The following is a 17500-nucleotide window of genomic DNA, read 5'->3' as shown; positions in this document are numbered from 1 at the left end:
AGATAGAAAATAAGACGAAGGTGAAGAAGAAGAAGAAGAAGAAGAAGAAGAAGAAGAAGAAGAAGAAGAAGAAGAAGAAGAAGAAGAAGAAGAAGAAGAAGAATGAAAGCAAGAACGAAAGAAAAAAAGAAAGAAAGAGAGAAAGAAAGAAAGAAGAAAGGTAGAAAAGAAGACGAAGAAGAAGAAGAAGAAGAAGAAGAAGAAGAAGAAGAAGAAGAAGAAGAAGAAGGAGAGGAAAGAAGAAAAAAAAGGAGGAAGGAGGAAGAAGATGAGAGGCTGACATAGTCGGTCCTTCGAGCAGAAAAACAAAACCAAAAAAAAAAACAACTCCAACAACGCTGATTATAAAACAACACAATGTTTTATCACCAGGCAAGGGAATCAAATGACATGACAAGACTCTTTTCCATTCTTGTCGTTGATCTTGCCTTCCTTTCTTCTTCTTCTTCTTCTCTTTTTTTTTCTTTTTTTTCTGTTTCCCTCTTTGTTTGGAAAATGGGATGGTGTTTTTGTTACGTTTGTTTATTTCTCCTTGTGTTCTTGTGCTTTGTTTGTTTGTTTGTTTGTTTGTTTTTTTGTTTTGTTTTTTGCTTTGTGAGTGTTAACGCAGCGAATCACACTATTGTGAGCTAAAAAAAAGAAAAAAAGAAAAAAAAGAAAAGAAAGCGGAAAGAGAGAGTCAGAGACAGACAGACACAGAGAGAGACAGGGAGAGAGAGAGAGAGAGAGAGAGAGAGAGACAGAGACAGAGAGACAGATAGAGAGACAGACAGAGGGGAGAAAGAGAGACAGAGAGAGAGAGAGAGGAAGAGGGAGAGGGAGAGAGAGAGAAAGAAAGAGAGGGAGATGAAGAGACAGAGACAGACACAGAGAGAGACAGAGAGAGAGATAGAGAGAGACTGAGAGAGAGACAGAGACAGAGAGACAGGGAGAGAGACAGACAGAGGGAGAGAGAGAGACAGAGAGAGAGAGGAAGAGGGAGAGGGAGGGAGAGAGAGAGATGAAGAGAAAGAGAGAGAGAGAGACAGACAGACAGGCAGAGGAAGAGGGAGAGAGAGACATAGAGAGAGAGAGGGGAAGACGGAGAGGGAGAGATAGAAAGAGAGACACAGAGAGAGAGAGAGAGAGAGAGAGAGAGAGAGAGAGAGAGAGAGAGAGAGAGAGAGAGAGAGAGAATAGGGAAGGGACAAGAAAGAAAATAGAAGAGAAACTTACGAGGTCGACAATGATGAGTAGGGACTCCGCTGATGATTGCAACAACGATCACGATGATGGTTTCATGCTGACGTCAGGTCATTGTTGAGGAGGAGGCAACGACGATGTTGACACGTAGAGGAAGGTGACAGCGGTGAGGACGAGGAAAAGAAAAACGACGACGACGACGATGATGATGATGATGATGATGATGATGATGATGATGACGACAACGGTCTATGATGCATGAAAGCATCCCTACACGCACTGCCAGTCAGAATGGATCTATATTGTATTACTTTGTATTGTATTGTTTTTGTGTTGTGTTGTATTGTGTCGTATTGTGTTGCGTTGTGTTGCGTTATGTTGTGTTGCATTGTGTCGTATTGTATTGTATTGTATTATATTGCACTGTATTGTATCGTGTTGAATAGTATTGTATTGTATTGTGTCGTATTGTGTTGTATTGTGTCGTATTGTATTGTATTGTGTGTTGTGTTGTGTTGTGTCGTGTCATATTGTATTGTATTGCACTGTATTGTGTCTTTGTATTGTATTGTATTGTGTCGTATTATATTGCATTGTATTGTGTCGTAATGTATTGTGTTGTGTTGTGTTGTATTGTCATTAGGTTGTGTTGTGTCGTGTTGTGTTGTGTTGTGTCGTGTCGTGTCGTATTGTATTGTATTGCACTGTATTGTGTCTTTTGTATTGTATTGTATTGTATTGTATTGTATTGTGTCGTATTATATTGCATTGTATTGTGTCGTAATGTATTGTGTTGTGTTGCATTGTGTTGTATTGCATTGTATTGTATGGTATTGTGTTGTATTGTTTTTGAATGTATTGTTTTGTATGGTATTGTATAGTATTGTGCTGTATTGTGTTTGTGCTGTGTTGGAAACCATCCCAACGCCAAGTGTCCCAAACCCGAGAGAGTGGGGACGTAACTTGGGCAAGACACTCTCCAATACAATCCAATTCTAGCTCAAATAGTCGGGACAGCAGTTGCCTCCTCTGCTGTTCCGATGGTCCTATATCGGGCACGACTGACTATCATGTATAGGTATTGCATTGTATTGTGTTGTATTGTATTGTTTTGTACTGTATTGTATTCCATCGTATCGTATAGTATGGTATCGTCTTGTATCGCATCGAATGGCATCGTATTATACTGTACTGTATTGCTCTGCATTTTACTGTACTGTACTGTGCTGTGGTTTTGTATTGCGTCGTATCGAGGAAGGTGGCAGGATGGTTAGTTAAAGAAGCTTATCTGCCAATTCAGTCTCTCGAGTGAGGGTTTGGCTTTGGATTCCCGGGGTCGCCCTTTCTCCCACGTTTGACTGGAAAAATCAAACTCTGTTTCTAATCATTCGGGTGAGACGATAAACCGAGGTCCCCGTGTGCAGCACGCACTTTTGGAGTACTGCAAATAACGCATGGCTACTAAAGGATTGTCCCCTGGCAAAATCATGTAGAGGAAATCCACTCTGGTAGATAAAATAAATAAATAAATAGATAAATAAATAAATAAGAAAGCATGCACTCAAGGCCTGACAAGCACACTGTGTTATGCTGCTGTCAGGCATCTGCCCAGCAAATGTAGCGTAGCGCATAGGGACTTCTCGGCGAGAAACTGGAAATGAAAGTGTATTATATCGTTACATCGCATTGCATCGTAACGTATTGCAATGTATTGTGTGGTATTGCATTGCACTGCATCGCATCACATCGCATAACATCATTGTATTGTATTGTATTGTATCGTGCCATATTTTGACCTGTGTTCTCTCCACATGGGGATGGGAGGTGGGGGTGTGGAGGGGGGGGGGGTGGAAGCGCGTAGCCACATAGCAACACCACCCATAAATACATGTCTTTTCTTATGGCGTATTTGCGTTACCATCAAAGTGGATTTTTTTCTTCTTCTGCAGAATCCCTTTTACTGCCGCGTGGGATTTTAACCTTTTCACTGCCAAACTCGCATTTAATGCAGCAGCCAGGCAGAGGACCCATGTCACTGAAGGGTGACCAGATCATGGGTCTGTTATCAATGAACCTACTGCTCTTTATGTTCGGTGGTAGGACAGGGCCATGTTTTCTACACATCACAGGGGGTGGGGGGGATCCCCAGCTATTCATAGACACCATATTTTATGTGTTTATAGCGCAAGTGAATTTTGCACTCTAAATTGACTGGCGGTGAAGGGGTTAAAAAAAGAAAACGCACGCTAACTGTATGTTGCATGCGATACCTCAGTTAATCGCCCGAAAGACAAGCACCATGACCGCCACCAAGAAGAGGAAAGAGGGAGGAGGGGTGTGTGTGTGTGTGTGTGTGTGGGGGGGGGGGGGCAGGGGGGGTTGAGGGGAGGAGAGGGGGATAGGGTAAGTTAAAACCTCGGTCCGCATGTGAGACTGAAACCCATGATCACTCGCTTCCAAGTCAGGGTCAGTGCCATCAACCAACTGCTGCAAGGGCATCTGGCCGTGTGTTTAATTGAGCATTGCGTTTGTTCATTCATTTATATAGATTAACACGGGCGCAACAATCGAGTGGTTAAAGGTCCCGGGTTCTTGGTAACGGCGCCTGGTGGGTAAAGGGTGCAGATTTTTTTACCGATCTCCCAGGTCAACATAATTATGTGCAGACCTACTTGTGCCTGAACCCCTTTCGTGTGTATACGCAAGCAAAAGATCAAATACGTACGTTAAAGATCCTGTAATCCATGTTCATCGTTCGGTGGGTTATGGAAACAAGAATATACCCAGCATGTACACTCCCGAAAACGGAGTATGGCTGCCTACATGGCGGGGTAAGATCGGCCATACACGTAAATGCCCACTCGTGTACTTACGAGTGAACGTGGGTGTTGCAGCCCACGAACGAAGAAGAAGAAGATACAGAATAAAGGTTAAAGATTAGAGGTCCGCTAGTAGCCAGCTATCGGGGGCAGTGAAACCGTATCCACCGTCGTGCCAAGGCCTTGGCATAGGAAGGCCGAGGGGCCCAATCCTCTCCTTCCGCCCATTCACACACCCTGGGTGAATGGAGAGGGGATCAGGGGGGAAAGTGTCCTTCCTAAGGACCCACAAACACCTGGCCGAAACTGGGCCTTAAACTTTTATTCCACTGGTGAAAAATTGGATCGTAAGTCCAACGTCATAATATTATAACATCCAGTTTCAGAGTACAACGTCATATAAAATTCAGTTTCACTATAATATAACCCTATAGTGCTATCAAATTGCAAAGAAAACAATAACAACAAACAAACAAACCGGAAAAAAATATTTTCCCCAGATAAAAACAAAGAAAAAAAAGAGAAAAAAATAAGACAAAGTCAATATGATCTTCATGGAACTTCAGGGAACACAGAAGATGCAGCGTGTGATTTGAGGCGAAGGAAAGGCGTGGGGAGTCCCTTCGTGCTGAAATTATCTGCTCTACTTTCTTTGTTTTGTGTCTCAACAGTTCCTTTTAGTTTTGCGCTTTTTGGTTCCGCATCTCTCTCTCTCTCCTCTCTCTCTCTCCCTCTCTCTGTGTCTCTCTCCTTTCTCTTACTCCTTCCCACACCCCTCTCTCCTCCCCCCTCTCTCTCTTCCTTTCTCTCTCTCCCCTCTCTCTCTCTCCCTCTCTCTGTGTCTCTCTCCTTTCTCTTACTCCTTCCCACACCCCTCTCTCCTCCCCCTCTCTCTCTCTTCCTTTCTCTCTCTCACTTTTTCCATGGATCACCCTCTTCCCCCATCAGTCTCTCTTTAGACTGTCGGTACTTGCAAAGAAAACAATAACGACAAACAAACAAACCGGAAAAAAAATATTTTCCCCAGATAAAAACAAAATACAGACAAAAATAAGACAAAGTCAAAATGATCTTCATGGAACTTCAGGGAACACAGAAGATGCAGCGTGTGATTTGAGGCGAAGGAAAGGCGTGGGGAGTCCCTTCGTGCTGAACTTTCTTTGTTTTGTGTCTCAACAGTTCCTTTTAGTTTTGCGCTTTTTGGCTCCGCATCTCTCTCTCTCTCTCTCTCTCTCTCTCTCTCTCTCTCTGTGTGTGTCTCTCTCCTTTCTCTTACTCCTTCCAACACCCCTCTCTCCTCCCCCCCCCCTCTCTCTCTCTCCTCTATCTCTTTCTCTCCCTCTCTGTGTGTCTCTCTCCTTTCTCTTACTCCTTCCCACAACCCTCTCTCCTCCACCCTCTCTCTCTTCCTTTCTCTCTCTCTCTCTATCTCTTTCTCTCCCTCTTTCTGTGTCTCTCTCCTTTCTCTTACTCCTTCCCACACCCCTCTCTCCTCCCCCCTCTCTCTCTCTCTTCCTTTCTCTCTCTCTCTCCTCTCTCTCTCTCCCTCTCTCTGTGTCTCTCTCCTTTCTCTCTCTTACTCCTTCCCACACCCCTCTCTCCTCCCCCTCTCTCTCTCTTCCTTTCTCTCTCTCTCTCTCTCTCTCTCTCCTCTCTCTCTCCCTCTCTCTGTGTCTCTCTCCTTTCTCTCTCTGACTCCTTCCCCCACCTCTCTCTCCTCCCCTCTCTCTCTCTCTTCCTTTCTCTCTCTCCTCTCTCTCTCTCTCCCTCTCTCTGTGTCTCTCCCCCCTCTCTCTCTTCCTTTCTCTCTCTCTCTCTCACTTTCCCCATGGATTACCCTCTTCCCCCCATCAGTCTCTCTTTAGACTGTCGGTACTTGCAAAGAAAACAATAACGACAAACAAACAAACCGGAAAAATATTTTCCTCAGATAAAAACAAAATACAGGCAAAAATAAGACAAAGTCAATATGATCTTCATGGAACTTCAGGGAACACAGAAGATGCAGCGTGTGATTTGAGGCGAAGGAAAGGCGTGGGGAGTCCCTTCGTGCTGAACTTATCTGCTCTACTTTCTTTGTTTTGTGTCTCAACGGTTCCTTTTGGTTTTGCGCTTTTTGGTTCCGCATGTCTCTCTCTCTCCCCCTCTCTCTCTCTCCCTCTCTCTGTGTCATTCAAGGGAGGATGAGTTACATTTTTTGTTTAGTTGTAAAGCTTATGACGATATTCGAGAAAAATGTGTTGTATTTAAAACAAATTCAGCAAAGTATGAAGATATTTTTGGTGTGCTTAATTTAAATCAGGAAACTTCACTACAGTCACTTGCAAAATATATTGCAGAAGCGAATAACATGCGACGAAAAAAACCCTCAACAATAATAAAATAGTATCAGGTGTTGCTCATTGTGAAAAGTGAAATCTGTGTTGTCACTCTCATATGGAAAATATTTATGTTATACATTTATATATGTTTTTGTTTTTATTTCTCACTACATGCCATTACTTTGAATGGATGGTCGAACTGCACTTTGTTGCACAGATTGATTGATTTCGTTTTGGTTTTGGTTTTCATCAATATTATTACTATTGATGCATGTTGTTATTTGTATTATGAACCCCCATGTCATTAGGGCTGTAAAGCTATTGACATTAAAGTGTTCAGTGTTCAGTGTTCAGTGTTCTGTGTCTCTCTCCTTTCTCTTACTCCTTCCCACACCCCTCTCTCCTCCCCCCTCTCTCTCTTCCTTTCTCTCTCCTCTCTCTCCCTCTCTCTGTGTCTCTCTCCTTTCTCTTTCTCACTCCTTCCCCACCTCTCTCTCCTCCCCCTCTCTCTCTCTCTTCCTTTTTCTCTCTCTCTCACTTTCTCCATGGATTACCCTCTTCCCCCATCAGTCTCTCTTTAGACTGTCGGTACTTGTGGCATCTGTGCACGAACGAACAATCATGAAATCTGTCAAAGTAGCTGTACAAATCACTTAATTAAGCTACGGCCAACTCTTACGCATTAAGGTAATCAACTGAGCATGTCCAACGTACGATACCATGTGTGTAACTTAAACCGAGTGTAGTTACCAAGTAAGCGTGTGTGATTTTGTGCATGACTTCGTGTGCATAATTATGTGTATTTTACATTGCTTAGATGAGTGTGTATCGGTTAACAAACTATGATGTGTTGTTGTCTGTGATCGCATTAGCATTGGCTTATTTAAAAAAGAAAAAAAAAAGATAAAAAATGTTAGTTTTCTGACACCCTTGCATGAGGGGTAATGGTCGAGAAAGAAATAAACCATTTATCTAACTTTCTCTACCCTCCAGCGCTTCCCCCCTCCCCTTCACTACCCCCCTCTCCCCTCCCTCGCATTTCCATAGTTTTTGTTTGTTTGTTTGTTTGTTGTCGTTTTCTTTCAGCTTTCCGGGTTTTTGTACATGCCATCATACTGCACGTTCTCCTTTTTTTTTTAATTTTCTGTCGTTTTTTTTTTTTTTTAATTTTTTTTTTTTTTAAAGTTATTGTTGTTGTTGGCTAGCTCGTTGGCTGGCTCGTTTCTTTGATATGTTTCTCTTTTCTTCGTTTTTTCTTTCTTTTCTTTCTTTATCTCCTTCTTTTCTTTCTTTCTCTCTTTGCTTCGTTTTTCTTTCTTTCTTTTCTTTCTTTCTTTCTTGATCTTTCCTTCCGTCCCTCATCCTTTCATTTTTTCTTTTCTTTTTTTCCCCTTCACCCTGTCAGTCTGTCTGTCGATCTTTCTTTTCTTTCTCCTTTCCTTCAACCCCCCCCCCCCCCCCCCGCCCGTCCCCCTTTCTCTCTTTTTATTCTTTTTTTTTTTTTGGTTTAATTTCAATGCGTTCTTGTTTTGTTCTTTTTATTCTGCTTTCTTGTTTCGCTTCCTTTTATCCCTTCTTTATCAAATCGATATTTTGTGACTGCCTTTGTTTTCTGGTGGTGGTGTTTTTTTGAATTTTTTTTTATTTTAATTTTAATTTCCTTCTCTATCCATAAAAAAAACCGTCTGACTTTATTATATTAAAATATGTATCCGGAACACTGCCTCTCCAAATGATCTGTTTTCTTCGTGTATATTTTTTTCTTTGATCATATTTGTAGAAACAGTGTATATTTGCAGTACTAAATAAAATAAACAAATAAAATATGATAAAAAAAAATATATTTAAAAAAATAAAATAAAAAATAATGGCTGCAACTGTAGCAACGCGCTGTCCCGCGGGGGGTGTGTGTGTGTGTGGGGGGGGGGCGTGGGGGGGATTTGTTTCGACAAAGAGTAATAACACACTGCGTGACACGACACGACACCTCACTACACTGCACTACACTACTACAATACAATCAACATAGTACAGTACAATACAATACAGTACGTTACCATACAGTGCAATGCGATGTGATGCAAAACAACACGATGCCGTGCAACGCAATTCGGTCCAGTCCAATCCAATTTCAATCCAACACAACACCATACAATACCATCCGATATAAAACAATACAACAATACAACACAACACTACACAACACAACACAAATCCGTTCTAACTGGTAGCGCCTGTGGGTATGATTTCATATCCAACTAGGGTAGGGCGGTCAGTTTTGACCAGTTGACGTTTTGTGACCCCCAGGGGTCATTCCTGGCTAGTCTACATCGACTCCATCATTAATCTTGCCTCTGTCTCTTTTTTGCCCCGGCGTAAAAGCCAACAGGGTACGAAATAGACAAATTAATGAAAAAAAACACACACACAAAAACCAAAAAAACAAAAACAAACAAACAAACAAACCAACCAGTTTCAGTTTTATTAGCTCAAGGAGGCGTCACTGCGTTCGGACAAATCCATATACTGCTACACCACATCTGCCAAGCAGATGCCTGACCAGCAGCGTAACCCAACGCGCTTAGTCAGGCCTTGAGAAAAAACAACAACAACAACAAAAAACAACCAACATCAACAACAACAACAACAACAACAACAACAACAACCCTACATCAACTAAACGGCGTCGTATCAGACATACTGTGTCGACAAGAAATGATGACAAATAATCTATTACAAAAAGACTACCATGGAGACACATAAAAGAAAGACAAAAGTAAAGCAATACATTGCAACAATGTATGCATGTGGCAAGTTTACTTAGCATATAACGAACTTGTAAGTAAATAAATGAAAGAAACGCTGCGTTTATTTATTTATTTATTTATGTTGGGTTGTTGTTTTTTTCTGAACACAAAAGCCTTTAGTTTCAAAATAACACTAACTGCACTAACACCGATTAACCCAATGTGTACAGAAAGCCAGCCGAGAAGAGCAGTGAGTGAACATTTTAAAAAATGTTTACAAATAACCCCCCCCCACGCCCCCACCCCATCCCCCCCCCCCCACCCCCCCAAAAAAAAAGAAAAAGAAGTAAAACAACCACCACCAACAAAACCCAACACCAAGCAGACAGACCGTGTCATATTTGTCTTCTTTTTCGTTCGTGGGCTGCAACTCCCACGCTCACTCGTATGTGCAAGAGTGGGCTTTCACGTGTATGACCGTTTTTACCCCCGCCATGTAAACAGCCATACTCCGTTTTCGGAAGGGGGGTGGGGGGGTGGGGTGCATGCTGGGCATGTTCTTGTATCCATAACCCACCGAGCGCTGACATGGATTACAGGATCTTTAACGTGCATATTTGATCTTCTGCTTGCATATACACACGAAGGGGGTTCAGGCACTAGCAGGTCTGCACATATGTTGACCTGGGAGATCGTAAAAATCTCCACCCTTTACCCACCAAGCGCCGTCACCGTGATTCGAACCCGGGACCCTCAGATTGACAGTCCAACGCTTTAACCACTTGGCTATTGCGCCCGTCCGATTTGAGTCCCAAGATACGGACCAATATTTGTACTACCCCCCCCCCCTTCCCCGTCCCCGCCTCCTCAACGCTCACCTTGACCCTGAGTGTTGTGTCTGGTTACTAGTCTTTCAGAACAGACGATAAAATGAGGTCCCGTGAGCAGCATGCACTTTAGTGCCCGTAAAAAAAAAAGAACGCCCGGCAACAAAAGCCTTGCAAAAAACTCCTCAAATACATTGACTGTAGTCAGAAAAAGAAAGTGTGGTGCTGTAGTGTAGCGAAGCGCTCGTTCTCCCTGGGGGAGAGCAACCTGAATTTCACACAGACAAATCTTTTTTTTGCGATTAAAAAAAAAAGTAATACAACACAATACCCATATTTCTCAACACAATAAGCACGATCAAATATCCTTCTACATCAATATAGAAAAAAGAAAAGAAAAAAAGATATGGGCACGACGCCGAAAGGTTTTTTTTTTTTTTTTTTATTCACCCAGCACAGAACTGCAATCCATTCTTGAGCACTGTTAATGTGATTTCGCCGCACATTAATTCCTCTTATTGGGGATAATAATAATAAAAAAAGAAGTATCCTGTGCTCTGCATTCTGGAAGGAAAGGAGACACAGGACAGCAAGCGTCACGTGTTCCACACTTGCTTATATACCAAGGAAGTATTGATTTGCTCAGAATCAGGATCACTTTATCATCTCGGTGACAGAGTCACAGACGTCGGCAAGACGTAACTGATGAACTCAAAGTGTTCCTCAAAACCCACCACATGATGCAGTCAAGGAACCAAAAGGCAGCCGTCTAGGACGAGGAAGATCATGGATGGGGCAAGCAGAAGACACAATCCAGTTAGTATGCCAACTACAAGACCTGAGAGAAACAAAAGAATGGGAGGAAAACCCCGAAAACCTCAATCATCTATTCAACACAGCCATTTCACCCACTCTAGGAAGACATTGTCGGGAATAGCTAGAGGGCAAAACTGAAGCAGAAGTGAAGCTACTCATAGAAGAAAACAGTAAAGAAGAGGACCTCATCATATACACAGATGGCTCGGTCACCAAAGGCCAATCCGGTTGGGGATTCACTGCGAAACAAAATGGAAAAAACAATTAGGGAAGAGAATGCTGCCTACAAAGTCACAACCTCCAGCCTAACGATGGAAGTTGAAGCTGTAACACATGCTCTCCAGTGGCTGTCATCTATCCATATGCCTGGAAAGCAACATGCCATGATTCTAACGGACTCAATGAACCTCATACAGAAAACTGAAAGTGGAATGGGAAGCCCAGAGTGGCATGAGGCAATGTGCAACTTTCAGATTCAAAAACTTACATGGTCATACTGCCCAGGACATGCAGGTGTTAAGGGAAATGAGCGAGCTGTCAGACTTACTGGTAACGCAACAACAACGAGCGGCCTACATCTAGGAAAATAGGAAATCCTCAGAAAAGTCAAAGAATACCAAAAAGAACAGGTACAAAGCCATCACAACATCGAACGCCTCAACGAAATAAAGGTAGAGAGAGGGAGCGGCCGTATGTCTAGCATGAAAGGTAGAGCATGATGCTTTGCAAATCAAACGAATATTGGCATAATTTCCAAACCAACATTGCGCAAATTTCTTCAAAACGGAACAGAGTCTCTGTGGGCTTTTCCAAACACAATAGACTGAACAACACACTGGACGCCACGCTCCTGGCATCAGAGATATTTTCCCACCCCTCTTGTGGCCAGTCAGTGGCAGCCTCTGTGTGTTTGTGTGCGCGTGAGCGTGCGCGAGTATGTACGTGTACACATGTGTCAGGAGAGCTCTGTGCACGTGCGTGTGTGTGTGTGTGTGTGTGTGTGTGTGTGTGCGTGCGTGTGTGTAGAGGATGAGGTATGTGGGTGTATGCATGTCTGTATCGTGGGAACAACGGAATATTGGAACGTGCGGGTGTGCATATGTGTGTGGGTGGGTGTGGGGTGGAGTGGGGGGGGGGGGGTATGAGCGTATGTGTGTGTGCTTGCATAAGTAAGTGTATGTATGTGCGCGTGAGTGTGCATGTGTGTGTGCGCGCGCGCGCGCGTGTGTGTGTGTGCCGTGGAAGATGCGATACGTAGCCTGGGAATGAGTGTGTGGAGGAGAGGGGAGGGGGGGAGGGGGGGCATGGGGTGGGGGCAGGGTAATGTATGTGTGTGTGTGTGTGTGTGTGTGTGTGTGTGTGTGTGTGTGTGTGTATGCGTGTGTGTGTGTGTGTGTGTGTGTGTGTGTGTGTGTGTGTGTGTGTTTATGCTTTTGTTTTTCCTATCGTCTCTTTTTTTTTTCTTTTCCAAAATAATTTCATGGTGGGGAGACGAGTATTCACGCTTATATCAGCAGGACGTGTTTTTGTGGTGTTTTGTGTGCTGTGCTGTGCATGCAACGTTACAAGCCTTTCTAACTAAACTGTTCTCTTTTTTTTCATACTTCAACCAGTTCAGGTTTTGCATTTGACCTGAATTTGCTTTCCTTTGCTCCTGTGTTGCTTCCATGAGCTTTCTCTTTGCTTCCCTCTTCGTTTAATTGTCACACATTGGTTTTGTGGTTGTTTGTTTGCTCTGTCACGTTAGTGTGCTATTTATTTCATTGCGTGTGTTCGTTCTTTAGTTTAACGTCTTTTCACTGTAAGTGATATTAGACGAGGGAAGGAAAAAAATCGAGTGGGAAGAAGGGAGGGGGGCGGGGGTGGGGTGGGGGAATTACTGTGTACGCATACGAGTAAGTGAAAGTGTGTGTGTGTGTGTGTGTGTGTGGTCCGCGAACATCCCACCGTACCTTATCACGAAGGCCATGGAGACAGAAAGGTGAGAGAGTTTTGCCAGTTTTTGTCATTAACAATAAACTACCGGCTTTTAAACAAAAACGGTTTATTACCGCAGAAATTTGAGCCGCAGCAGAAAAAAAAAGTGTGTGGTCACAATAGCATGGACGGTGCTCAAAGGATTGGATTTCTGTGGAGGATATATCCTCGGACCAGAGAGAGCAGAGAGAAACTTCTAATCCAAGACTTTGCCCTTCTTGGTGTGCACGTAAATATAAAAAACCAAAACCCATTCATCGTAAGAGACTTTACAGACAGAGTGTCGAAGGAGAGAGAAGAACAGCCATTTGCAACAAAGCTCACCATCGGTAATGTGCCCCTGTCCTTCTCTGATGAGGATCTGTTGCAAACTGTCAAAGAACTGGGAGTGTCTACTCGTTCCATACTGATTATGTAGAGACACAGAGACGAAAGAGGGAAGTTGACACACTGGAAGACATGACGACGTTTCATTTACATTGGAGTACCAAATAAACCCCTCCAGAGAACTGTACAGATTGGTCCATTTAGGGCCAGTCTGTACCACAAAGAACAGAAGACTGGAGTGCAACAACAGTACTCTGAATGTCGTAACTGTCCAAAGGCCACAGAAGCTAGGACTGTAAAAACCCTGTTAACTGTAAACAGTGTTACACTGACGGACACAAGGCAGGGGACCCTAAGTGCATCCTGCACACGAGGGGTGAAAAATGCATTACGATCACGACAGACTGTACTTTGTCCCACAGTGCAACAGACAAATCAAACAAAAATGACGACTGCACAGACAAACAAAAACAAAACGTCAGCAATAAAGAAAAAACAACAACAACCAAAACCATACAAGACTGACGACAGTGACATCAGTGACCGTAGCAGACCACGGGTCAAAAAGAGACAGACAACACTGAGCACATACGGACGGGACGGATCTGGTTCAGTTAAACGCCCCCCCATCCAAAAATTCCCTTTGTCCCCCTCCTCCCAGACGGACAAAATCTTGGAGAACGAAACGAAGTTGATTCTGACGATGATGAGACCATGTACTACAAATCAACTGATCATACTGAGTGACCCCCGCGCCCCCCCACCCCCTCCTGTCCCAAATTTAACGGACCACGCTTTGTTTCATGGACTTATTTCATTACTGTCTTGCGAATTGAAATGTCATGTTGATTTATAATGGATGTGATCCGTGTTTTGTCTGTCAGTGTCAGAGGGCTCAAATATAATATGAAAAGAAAAGCATTATTCAATTATTTTTGAAGTCAGAAATTTGACATTATATGTATTCAAGACTCTCACATAACCAAAAGTGACATTTATACATGGAAAAGACAATGGAGAGGGCAATCATATATCAGGAGGGAACGGAACACAGCAGAGAAGAAATCATATTAGTTTCAAAACATTCTTCTGGGGAAGTAAAAGTGGAAAACAAACAACACAGAATATTGATAGTTTATGTACATACGCAAGAACTAAACTTTATTGTTGTAAATATATACGCACCGAGACAGCATCTCAAAAGGCCTTTTCTTTAAACACTTACAGCATAGCTTGAGTCAATACACAGACAGTAAGGTGCTGGCTGTCGGTGACTAACTGCACAATGCCAAGTGATCTCGACATCATAGCTGGTCACCCACATGCAAAAACAGAAGTTGAAACCTTTAAGAGTCTAGTAAAGAGCGCCTGTTTAACTGACGCGCGGAGACTGCTCCATGGCACAGAAAAGGAATACACGTGGTGTAAACAGCATCCCTTCACTGCACGGCGATTAGACTACAGTTTTGTAAATCAAGAATTGTTAACTTCGTGTTCCACGTGTGACATTATCACTGTTCCACACACCGACCATAAAGCCGTTTTAACTGAACTGAATAATTCACAGTTTCCCAGAGGTCCAGGATATTGGCGTTTTAATGATTCTTACCTAAAATACACTTATTTCTTAACACGTATGAACGATCTGTTAGATGAGTCCCTTGGAGAAAATAACACACACACGTTGACTAATCCATCGGAAAAATGGAAATCTTGAAAAAATCAAAATAAGAGAGTTTTGCATAGAAATCGGGAAGTTCAAAGCATGCAGAACAAGAAAAAAAAAGAAAAAAAAAGAAAGAAAGTGGATCTACAATCTTGTCTGAAGAAGTTTAACCAACAGTTAATAGACAAGCCACATACCATTCAGATACAACGAGACATGTTCCAAGCAAAACAGCAAGTAGAAATATTATCCTTAGAGAAAGCAAGAGGTGCACAAATTAGAGCTCGTGAAAAATGGATAGGAGAGGGAGAAAAAGACACAAAATATTTTCTAAATTTGGAAAAGGTTCGCGCTAACAAAAAAGTTATAACGAGGTTAGAAACACATGATGACGAAATATTAACGGACCAAATAAAAATAATGGAAGAACAAGTTAAATACTTCTCAGAGTTATACAGTCAGAGCACAGACACACACAATACACAAGAAGCGGTACAAGATTTTATGAAATATTTACAGTATCCCACATTAGATGCAGAAGAAGTAGCTTTGTATGGAGGTCTGGTGTCAGTAGACGAAACAGGCATTTCTTTAAAATCAATGAAAAATGGCTCTTCTCCAATTAGCGATGGTTTAACCGTCGAATTCATTAAAGTACTCTAGGACAAAATTAAGAATCAACTCAGAAGCGCTTTCAATGACTCATTTGAAAATGGAGAAATGTATACACAAAGACAGGGTATAGTTATTCTTTTGCATAAAGGTAAAGAACTTGCCGCGATCAGCTTAGCAACTGGAGACCAATCACACTCACGATCACCGATTACAAAATACTGGCAAAACTATTAGCAGGAAGAGTGAGCAAGGTACTATCGAAAGTAATAAATCAAGACCAAGCTGGATATATTAAAGGGAGAAGTAGGATGACGATGTCATAGAATATTCAAAACATACAAACAAGGCTGGATATCTGTTAGCTTTAGATTATACAAAAGCATTCGATTCAGTTTCATGTAGTCTCATATCTTACTCCTTCAAAATATTCGGTTTTGGCGAACAGATGAGAAAGTGGATAACGATTCTCAGTAACAATACATTCAGCAGCATAAATCATGGAGGGTGGATCTCTCAAGTATTCCCCGTAACCTGTGGTATTAGGCAAGGCTGTCCCTTTTCGCCTTAAGCCTTCATACTATCCGTCGAACTACTGGCAACCAAGATAAGAAATAGTAGTAATATAACAGGAATCAAACAACAAGGAACAAACTGAGTTTAAAAAAAAAATAAAGCAACTAGCTGATGACACAACACTATTTCTTCAGGATAAGGACGATGTGATGTGTGCCTCTTATATCTTTAGAGAATTTTCAAAGTTTTCAGGACTTTCTTTAAACTAGTCGAAAACTGAAGCAGTGCAAATTGGTAAACACAACCATGCAGAACATGTACCGTTCAACATTACAGACAAGGTCAAGATACTTGGAATTTTCTTCAAAAACGGTGTTAAAGCTCAACATATAGAAGATAACTGACATCAAGAATTGAGAAAATGCAAAATACAATGAAATCTTGGTATGCTAGAGACCTAAGAATACACGACAAAATAGTTATAGTTAAGAGCCTTTTAATCAGTCAATTCATATTTGTGATGCAATCAATTGGACTCCCGGAAAAAAAGTACTTACAGCAATAAATAGCACTTTATATAGATTAATTTAGCAGAGAAAGTGCTCAAACAAAAAAGCATTTGAAAAGGTAAAAAAAGAAAATAATGGAAAGCAACCCTGAAAATGGTGGTATGAAAATGATAAATGTCAAAGAATTACAAACATGTTTTTACTTACAATGGATTGGTCGACTCTACAATTCCAATGACGGAAACTGGAGCCTTACTGCTAAATCGTAATTTCACAATATAGCGAACGGCAATACTGTATACGAAATAAATTGTAAACCATCTGAATTAAAAACTATCACAAGTATTAAAAGTGATTTTTCGGGAAAAAAAGTTCTCTGCGTATACTCAGAAAACAAAACGCTAGACACAATGGACAATATAAACATAAATAACTTTAGCAACCAACTCTTATGGAACAACAGATTGATACAAATACAGAAAAACAAATTCTCTTTTTCCCAAAGTGGAAAAATAATGGTATCGAAAGAATTAAAGATCAAATAAAAGTTAACGATTCCAGACTGCTCACTGCAGAAGAACTTTAAAACAAAATAAATCAAAACCTTGTCAACATTGTATTTGAATACAACACAATAGTTAACGCTATTCCAAAACGATGGAAGGAATGGATTTACCACGCAAACGACCAGTCAACCGTTAATCCTAGAAAAGAATGTGAAGCACACAGATACTGCACTAAGCCAAACGCTATTCAACAAATTTTACATGACCAGACACACAATCACGATGAAATGAAACCATGCGCGACGGGCGCCATAGCCGAATGGTTAAAGCATTGAACTTTCGATCTGAGGGTCCCGGGTTCGAATCACGGTGACGGCGCCTGGTGGGTAAAGGGTGGAGTTTTTACGATCTCCCAGGTCAACATATGTGCAGACCTGCCAGTACCTGAACCCCCTTCGTGTGTATACGCAAGCATAAGATCAAATACGCACGTTCAAGATCCTGTAATCCATGTCAGCGTTCAGTGGGTTATGGAAACAAAAACATACCCAGCATGCACACCCCCGAAAGCGGAGTATGGCTGCCTACATGGCGGGGTAAAAACGGTCATACATGTAAAAAGCCCACTCGCGTATATACGAGTGAACGTGGGAGTTGAAGCCCACGAACGCAGAA

Source organism: Babylonia areolata, chromosome 26, assembly GCF_041734735.1.
Source record: "Babylonia areolata isolate BAREFJ2019XMU chromosome 26, ASM4173473v1, whole genome shotgun sequence".
NCBI classification, from domain to species: domain Eukaryota; kingdom Metazoa; phylum Mollusca; class Gastropoda; order Neogastropoda; family Buccinidae; genus Babylonia; species Babylonia areolata.
The sequence above is the reverse complement of the archived record's forward strand: the minus strand, read 5'-3'. Positions refer to the sequence as shown.